Consider the following 10,010-nt stretch of genomic DNA (forward strand, 5'->3'; position numbering starts at 1 on the left):
GTCGTTGTTAAGGCAACGTGACTATTCTGAGGCCGGGCCCGAAGCGCTTAGAAGAGGCCTCCCCGGTGAAGATAGCAGCCCGGACCACCTCCTCACCGGACCACCTCCTCACCGGACAGCCCTGCAGGACCGGACCAGCGCCGAGCGGAGGTGAGTACTCAGAACTAAAGGGGGTGAGAGGGGGCTGGATGATGTTGAAGGCCGCAGTGGTCTTCAACCTGCGGACCTCCGGAGGTTTCAAAACTATAACTCCCAGCAAGCCCGGACAGCCGATGGCTGCCCGGGCTTGCTGGGAGTTGTAGTTTTGAAACCTCTGGAGGTCCGCATGTTGAAGGCCGCAGTGGTCTTCAACCTGCGGACCTCCGGAGGTTTCAAAACTACAACTCCCAGCAAGCCCGGACAGCCGATGGCTGCCCGGGCTTGCTGGGAGTTGTAGTTTTGAAACCTCTGGAGGTCCGCATGTTGAAGGCCGCAGTGGTCTTCAACCTGCGGACCTCCGGAGGTTTCAAAACTACAACTCCCAGCAAGCCCGGACAGCCGATGGCTGCCCGGGCTTGCTGGGAGTTGTAGTTTTGAAACCTCTGGAGGTCCGCAGGTTGAAGACCACTGCGGGTGGGGGAGTTCACTCGAGTATAAGCCGAGGGGGGTGTTTTCAGCATGAAAAATCGTGCTGAAAAACTCGGCCTATACTCGAGTATATACGGTATGTTACATAATGATTTCTTAGCAGACCAAGCTAAACATTTATTATTGGTATAAAAGGTGTAAATACGCAATATATGTGTGGTGCACCACTGCGGTGAATGACGCAACCATGGGTGTTGCGGTGTGAGTGGTGGGATCAGATGTTATTAACCCCGGGGGGCAGATGGTATTAACCCCTACACACACCACATTTAATAAATTAACAAGAGAACAAGGGGAGTCCCTGCAGGGGACATCACAAACCCCCTTGCTTAACAAAAGCCCTCCTCGACGTAAGGTTCTGTCAGGCTTGAGGAACAAAGCGGCTGTGGGAGCCACATGTAGTCCTGAGGCATTTTATGCACAAACGTCAAATTTCAGGCTGATAACAGATAACATTAGAGTCTTTGTATAATGGTCCATACATTCTTTTGTAGTTAACCAGGATTGTGGACAGGATTTATGAATGGGACTATAAACAGGATTGAAGATTGTTTATTTATATGGATACACCTTGGATTATTCATTTATATGGATACACCTTAATTAAATGGGAATGGTTGGTGATATTAACTTACTGTTTTGGCACATTAGTATATGTGAGGGGGGAAACTTTTCAAGATGGATGGTGACTATGGTGGCCATTTTGAAGTCAGCCATTTTGAATCCAACTTTTGTTTTTTCAATAGGAAGAGGGTCATGGGACACATCACATTTATTGGGAATTTCACAAGAAAAACAATGATGTGCTTGGTTTTAACGTAACTTTATTCTTTCATGAGTTATTTACAAGTTTCTGACCACTTATAAAATGTGTTCAATGTGTTGTCCATTGTGTTGGATTGTCAATGCAACCCTCTTCTCCCACTCTTCACACACTGATAGCAACACCGCAGGAGAAATGCTAGCACAGGCTTCCAGTATCCGTAGTTTCAGGTGCTGCAGAATGGGCAAAACAAAAATTGGAACAGGACCCTCAGTTTACGCAGAAGATTTTGTTCAGTGATGAGGCAAACTTTTATGTGAATGGTGAAGTTAACAAACAAAACCACCGCTATTGGTCTGAAACTAACCCACATTAGATGGATCTCTCCAAGACTGTTGGAACACAAAAATTGATGGTATGGTGGGGCATATGGGGTACAAAGATAGTGGGGTCATTCTTCATCAATGGAAACCTCAAGGTCACTGGACATGCAAAATTGCTACATGATGATGTGTTTCCCTCTTTATGCACTGAAGCTGGCACGTTCCCTGAGTTTTCCCAGCAAGATGGTGCCCCACCACATTATGGGTGTCAGGTCCGAGCATTCTTAGATGAACAGTTTCCTGGAAAGTGGATTGGTCATCGTGGGCCAGTTGAATGGCCCCCAAGGTCTCCCGATCTGACCCCCTTAGACTTTTATCTTTGGGGTCATCTGAAGGCAATTGTCTATGCTGTGAAGATATGTGATGTGCAGCACCTGAAACTATGGATACTGGAAGCCTGTGCTATCATTTCTCCTGCGGTGTTGCTATCAGTGTGTGAAGAGTGGCAGCACATTGAACACATTTTATAAGTGGTCAGAAACTTGTAAATAACTCATGAAAGAATACAGTTAAAACCAAGCACATCATTGTTTTCCCTGTAAAATTCCCAATAAGTTTGATGTGTCACATGACCCTCTTCCTATTGAAAAAACTAAAGTTGGATTCAAAATGGCCGACTTCAAAATGGCCGCCATGGTCACTCATCTTGAAAAGTTTCCCCCCTCACATATACTAATGTGCCACAAACAGGAAGTTAATATCACCAACCATTCCCATTTAATTAAGGTGTATGCATATAAATGGCCCACCCTGTACTGTACACGACTAGACATTATTTACTAGACATTATATACATGACTAGACTTATGACTGTTGCTGGAGGCTTTCTGCCCAATTGTTACGCCTAGCGCTCCGGGTCCCCGCTCCTCCCCGGAGCGCTCACGGCGTCTTTCTCCCTGCAGCGCCCCGGTCAGTCCCGCTGACCGGGAGCACTGCACTGTCATGGCCGTTGGGGATGCGATTCGCACAGCGGGACCCGCCCGCTCGCGAATCGCATCCCAGGTCACTTACCCATCCCGGTCCCCTGCTGTCATGTGCTGGCGCGCGCGGCTCCGCTCTCTAGGGCGCGCGCGCGCCAGCTCTCTGAAACTTAAAGGGCCAGTGCACCAATGATTGGTGCCTGGCCCAATTAGCTTAATTTGCTTCCACCTGCTCCCTGGCTATATCTGATCTCCTCCCATGCACTCCCTTGCCGGATCTTGTTGCCATTGTGCCAGTGAAAGCGTTTCCTTGTATGTTCCTAGCCTGTGTTCCAGACCTCCTGCCGTTGCCCCTGACTACGATCCTTGCTGCCTGCCCCGACCTTCTGCTACGTCCGACCTTGCTTCTGTCTACTCCCTTGTACCGCGCCTATCTTCAGCAGTCAGAGAGGTTGAGCCGTTGCTAGTGGATACGACCTGGTCACTACCGCCGCAGCAAGACCATCCCGCTTTGCGGCGGGCTTTGGCGAAAACCAGTAGCCTCTTAGAACCGGTCCACTAGCACGGTCCACGCCAATCCCTCGCTGACACAGCGGATCCACAACCCGTAAGCCGAATCGTGACAGTAGATCCGGCCATGGATCCCGCTGAGGTGCCGCTGCCAAGTCTCGCTGATCTTCCCACGGTGGTCGCTCAGCAATCGCAGCAGATTGCCCAACAAGGACAGCAGCTGTCGCAGTTGACCGCCATGTTACAGCAACTTCTGCCTCTGCTACAGCAGCAACCATCTCCTCCGCCAGCTCCTGCACCTCCTCCGCAGCGAGTGGCCGCTCCTAACCTCCGCTTGTCCCTGCCGGACAAATTTGATGGGGACTCTAAACTCTGCCGTGGATTTTTGTCTCAGTGTTCCCTGCATATGGAGATGTTGTCGGACTTGTTTCCTACAGAACGGTCTAAGGTGGCGTTCGTAGTGAGTCTTCTTTCAGGAAAGGCCTTGTCTTGGGCCACACCGCTCTGGGACCGCAATGATCCTGCCACAGCCACAGTCCAGTCCTTCTTCGCTGAAGTCCGGAGTGTCTTCGAGGAGCCAGCCCGAGCTTCTTCTGCCGAGACTGCCGTGTTGAACCTGGTCCAGGGTAATTCTTCTGTGGGCGAGTACGCCATCCAATTTCGTACTCTTGCTTCCGAGTTATCATGGAATAACGAGGCTCTCTGCGCGACCTTTAAAAAAGGCCTATCCAGTCGCATCAAGGATGTGCTGGCCGCACGAGAGATTCCTGCCAACCTCCAAGAACTCATCCATTTGGCTACCCGCATTGACATGCGTTTTTCTGAGCGACACCAAGAGCTCCGCCAGGAAAAAGACTTAGATCTCTGGGCACCTCTCCCACAGCATCCTTTGCAGTCTACGCCTGGGCCTCCCGCCGAGGAGGCCATGCAAGTGGATCGGTCTCGCCTGACCCAGGAAGAGAGGAATCGCCGTAGAGAAGAAAATCTCTGTCTGTACTGTGCCAGTACCGAGCATTTCTTGGTGGATTGCCCTATCCGTCCTCCACGTCTGGGAAACGCACGCACGCACCCAGCTCACGTGGGTGTGGCATCTCTTGGTTCTAAGTCTTCTTCTCCACGTCTCACGGTGCCCGTGCGGATTTCTCCTACAGCCAACTCCTCCCTCTCAGCCGTGGCCTGCTTGGACTCTGGTGCCTCCGGGAATTTTATTTTGGAGTCCTTTGTGAATAAATTCAGCATCCCGGTGACCCATCTCGTCAAGCCGCTCTACATCTCCGCGGTCAACGGAGTCAGATTGGATTGCACCGTGCGTTACCGCATAGAACCCCTCCTGATGTCTATTGGACCCCACCACGAAAGGATTGAGCTCTTCGTTCTCCCCAATTGTACCTCTGAGGTCCTCCTCGGTCTGCCATGGCTCCGGCTTCATTCTCCCACCCTTGATTGGACTACCGGGGAGATCAGGAACTGGGACTCTGCCTGCCACAGGAAGTGCCTCTCCCCCCCTCCCAGTCCCGTCAGGCAAGCCTCTGTGCCTCCTCATGGCTCCCGTCCTTGTGTCTCCCTGCCCCGTGCCAAGCTTCACCCTCTGCCCTCCCTCCCCATTCCTACTCCTGCTGTACTGCCTTCCGTTGAGGAAACCCTCCATTCTTTCCCGGTGTCCTCGTCCCAGGGGAGGCAGTTGCCGGACAAAAAAAAGGGGAGACCTAAGGGGGGGGGTACTGTTACGCCTAGCGCTCCGGGTCCCCGCTCCTCCCCGGAGCGCTCACGGCGTCTTTCTCCCTGCAGCGCCCCGGTCAGTCCCGCTGACCGGGAGCGCTGCACTGTCATGGCCGTTGGGGATGCGATTCGCACAGCGGGACGTGCCCGCTCGCGAATCGCATCCCAGGTCACTTACCCATCCCGGTCCCCTGCTGTCATGTGCTGGCGCGCGCGGCTCCGCTCTCTAGGGCGCGCGCGCGCCAGCTCTCTGAGACTTAAAGGGCCAGTGCACCAATGATTGGTGCCTGGCCCAATTAGCTTAATTTGCTTCCACCTGCTCCCTGGCTATATCTGATCTCCTCCCATGCATGCCGGATCTTGTTGCCATTGTGCCAGTGAAAGCGTTTCCTTGTATGTTCCTAGCCTGTGTTCCAGACCTCCTGCCGTTGCCCCTGACTACGATCCTTGCTGCCTGCCCCGACCTTCTGCTACGTCCGACCTTGCTTCTGTCTACTCCCTTGTACCGCGCCTATCTTCAGCAGTCAGAGAGGTTGAGCCGTTGCTAGTGGATACGACCTGGTCACTACCGCCGCAGCAAGACCATCCCGCTTTGCGGCAGGCTCTGGTGAAAACCAGTAGTGACTTAGAACCGGTCCACTAGCACGGTCCACGCCAATCCCTCTCTGGCACAGAGGATCCACCTCCTGCCAGCCGGCACCGTGACACCAATGCCTTGGCTACTGGGGTCCCTTGACATAAAACATTTCTCCCCAGAACACTGTTATTATTTTATGTTAGACATTAAATGCCAGACATTTAATACAGATAAAACTTTGACATTCATGTTACCTTTACTGTTTACGTGTTTTAGGTTAGATTCAGGAATACTTACTGGCCAGGAAAGGTTTCCTGTGCAAGAACAGGATGATATATGACATTAGATACATTAGACATGTTACTGTTAGTAGACTGTGTAATGTGAGTGATGCAGCTCTACTTTATGTGACTGAAGTATACTTGACTTGTGTATACTAGACTATGTATACTGTAGTATACTTACATACTATTTACATTTGTTTGTACTAGATGCTGGTGATGAGGGCAATATGTGCTCCTCCCGACCGTGTCAGGATAAACCGCTGTAAGAAGACAACCAAACATCATACATGACTGTATACAATGACTTTTGGTGTACAAGAACTTTATAAATTTTTACTTATTACTGACATTAGCAATACAAGACAGACAGGTCACATGTGAACCACAACAACTCAGTGTACCTCCGTAACCCTCTTTGCATCAAACCAAAATATATTACTTTATAGTTCATTTACTTCTCAGTAGTTCATGTACATAAGGAGTTTGTTTTTTAGCCAACTCAGGGTCCCCATCCTGAGAAGACTGGTATGCAGCTTAATAGAATCTCCTACCACATGGAGTCTTTTAGCTAATACCGGGCACATTACTTAATAGAATCTCCTTTAAGCAAGGAGTCTCTTGGCCGAAGCCGGGCACATGACTTACGAGATTGCTTGCAATTTGAAGAACTTTTCTTGACACAGTCTTGTCAGGCACATTTCTTGAACTGTTGCGGAATCTGAAGAAAAGTGCTATTGCACAACAGTTAGTCTCACGACCAAAGTTTGGTTATATTACTGTACACAGAAATCACTTAGATAGCTTTCTTTCCCAATCTCGCCTTCCAGGTGGGGTCCTAGACTGTGAGATGAACCGAGGGTTGCAAGACTGGGCCCCTTGCGACTTGGGACAGACTGGAATTAGTGATGGTGGGATTGACTGTAGCCATCACTTGCTCTGCTGCGGCTTGTGCCACAGAGGGATTACTTGGTGGTGCCTGCTCTTTAGGTCAAACCTCCTTGACAACTGGAGGGGGCCTTGGCACTGTCGTTGGTACTCGTTGGTTAGGCCACACCTCCTTGACAGCTGGAGTAGGCCTGGGTAAATTAGATGGTGCCCGGTGGTCAGGCCAAACCTCCTCGCTTTTAGCAGTAGGCCTGGGCACATCTGTACAGGAATGACGTCTTGCAGAACTTTGATGCTTGGGATCGCAGGCGGATCACTTTGATACTGCAGATCCATCGCTGAGAGATCAGGATGCTCCTCCTTGACTATGGCCCCTTTAACACTTGGAGGGAGGAGACCATTGGGTCTTTTTGACATAGACAGGTGGGGGGGGGCATAGATTGGCCCCTTGCAAGCGCCCCCGGAGGCCTTTGGACCCAGCCTCAGCTCTGTGGCTGCTGGAGTGGGCCAGGTCAGGCCCCCAGGGACTTGTGTGATTAGTTTGATTCTTTTGAAGTGGACAGTCTGTAGTGGGCATATGTTGTGGCAGGCCCTCTCAACATTTTGGAATCAGCTTGTGAACCAGCTCCTTTAGGTCCCTTGTTTGCACTTCTCGGGTCAGATCCTTCACATCTTGCGGCGGACCCGACAGACTTGTTGGGAGAGGCAGGGACCGTCTTTTTGCCTTGGACGGTGTATCTTTTTAAAGATGCGGCACAACTGAGACAGAGGGTGTAGCCATCCGCCGTCGACGCGGCAGCATGTACTTTAATTTTGGCCCACCGTTTTCTTTTAGGAGCTACCTCTTTTGTGGCCCTATAGGTTGCTGACCTCTTCCAGGGCCTGAGGTAGGGTCGTTGTGAACGGCACTGCTGAGGCCGCAGCACCCTGTGCTGGACTAAGTGGGGCCCTCCATCTAGTGCTTTTCCCCTAGGGTGTAAGTCTTTCGGGGGACTGCCGTGCACTAAAGGGTGACTACAGGGATCCCCCACTAGCAGCGACTTACTTGATAGAAGTATCGGCAGAGTCTACGCAGTAGCGGGTCCTTGACTGGAACCTCCGAAGCCGTGCGCCGTCGCCGGTACTTGTAAATTTGGGGGAGGTCCTTGGTATGTTATAAAAGGAATCCTAGAAGGCTGCACGTGTCAGTATGTCTCAAGCCCCTGAGGACGTGGTTGGTACCACGAAACATGTAGGGGAGACATAATTCATTAGTTTTAACAACTAGCTACTAGTCCCAAAGAGGGACGCACTGCAGGCATCCTGTGACAAATACATATCCCACAGAGGATTGAAATATAGTACTACAGGGACTGTGCTATTGGTTTTAAGCATTGTATTGAACCTTTTACTGGATACAATAAAAGTGAAGTTTTATAGACCTATAGGTCATTATAAGAGAGGGACATTTGGATTAGGGTTTTTTTACCCCATCACCCTAGGGTGATTGGGGCTTAGTCAATTAGTCGCCGGTACTTGTGGCACAGCTTCTCCCGGGAATCTTCCAGCTGTAGACTCCTCGGGGGCAGGCTCCGGTTCTATGTTGGGACTCCCGGTACACGTGTATCGCTGGACCTCCGCCATCTTGATGATCTTCTCCCGCGCTTCCTGTGGACTGAAGAGGTCAAACTCCGCTTTGCCTTTTATATTGGTCTCCAAGAAGATGGCCACCAGCCGGAAGGACGTCATTAGCAGGGCCTTGGATCGGAAGCGGCACAGCGATGCATCCTCTTCATCTACCCCCCTGGCAACAGGGGATGGACCTTTCGAGTTCCACTTGGGGTTGGACAGTACGACATTGTTTCCACACCCAGGGGCGGGACGCTGGCCTTGGCTGGAATCTTTGGCACGCTTTTCAAATATATCTTTAACTCTTTCAGGTACAACAAACATTTTGGCGCACAACATCATTTCCGTTCTAAACTTGCACATTGTAAATCCACTTTTTGTAAACTTTCTCGTCACCGGCAATACTGTTAACTTCACCTCCCCCACTATTTCTTCAGCGCCAGCGAATAAACTTATTTCAATGACATAGTCCCGTACACTTTGCTGGCGCACACTTTCTTGTAAAGACATGAAACTTTCAATAAGACACAGTCCAGACTTGGGGGTATGGCTTGAGGCAACTTTCCTTCAGCACCCACTTTCATACTGTTTATGGGAGGTCGGACTTGACTTGGTGACTGAATGGTTAAGGCACGCACCCGTATCCTGTTGCGGGTAGCCTGCGGTAGCTGAGTGGTTAAGGCACACACCCGTATCCTGTTCTTGATGCCAAGATTTGTGGTGCACCATTAACCCTGGGGGTCGGATGGTATTAACCCATATGTGTTTGTGATGCCAGTGCGGTTTTCGGGTTCCGGAACACAACACGCCTGGATTCTCCGCTATCCCACGGGCTAGAAGTGAATAAAGAGTCCACAACCAGTTATGGGTAAACGGAGGCTTTACTGAATAGAAGACAGGTGTAATTATCTTCACAGTTATGGCCAGAATTCCCAGAGAAGTGACCAGTACCCAGAGGACCTTGCAGCTTGCTGCACCAATAATTGTAATACAATTGACTTTGACTTGTAATTTATACTTGACTTGTACTATGTGCAGGACTTGTATAACTTCAGTGACAGCAGACATAGACTTGTAGACTTACTGGAGAGTTGTAGCTTTGTGGTACTCCAGATGCTGAACACTTGTCTCTAAGGCCTCTGGTAGCTGCTTCAGCAAAGACTTGTATGTTGCAGCTATGAGCACATAACTCAAAGAGACAGAATTAAGATGGCTGCCCCATTATATAGTGAGGGGGGCTGGACTAAAGCTCATTAGTCAAGCTGTGGGTCATAGGTCAAAGCTGGTGCTCTCTGGGAGTACATGTTACAACCAATCATATAACAGTATAACATAAGATGTGACAGGAATACTCACAGGTCTTTGAGTCCTCCAAAGGTCCTGTATACTATCTAAACATGAGGATCCTGTCTATGCTCTTAAAGATACACACACCACATTTAATAAATTAACAAGAGAACAAGGGGAGTCCCTGCAGGGGAGCCCCTAGGTCACTGAAGGACTCAACCTGACAGGGCCTACAGGTAATATAGGAACATGTACCTGTACTGGGACATCACATATGTTTTAGATCTGGTGTTTTTACTTTATTTTAGTTTTTTTTTGACTAATATTCTGCAACCAGATGTCAACTAAAATCATAACATACATAACCTTTTAGTTTTGGTATTCTTGTGGTATTTTTGTAGTTCAGAAAGGATTACGTTGCAATTGGTAAATTTACTCGTAACAGGC

The sequence above is a fragment of the Hyla sarda genome, chromosome 3 (genome assembly GCF_029499605.1).
Source record: "Hyla sarda isolate aHylSar1 chromosome 3, aHylSar1.hap1, whole genome shotgun sequence".
Lineage (NCBI taxonomy): Eukaryota > Metazoa > Chordata > Amphibia > Anura > Hylidae > Hyla > Hyla sarda.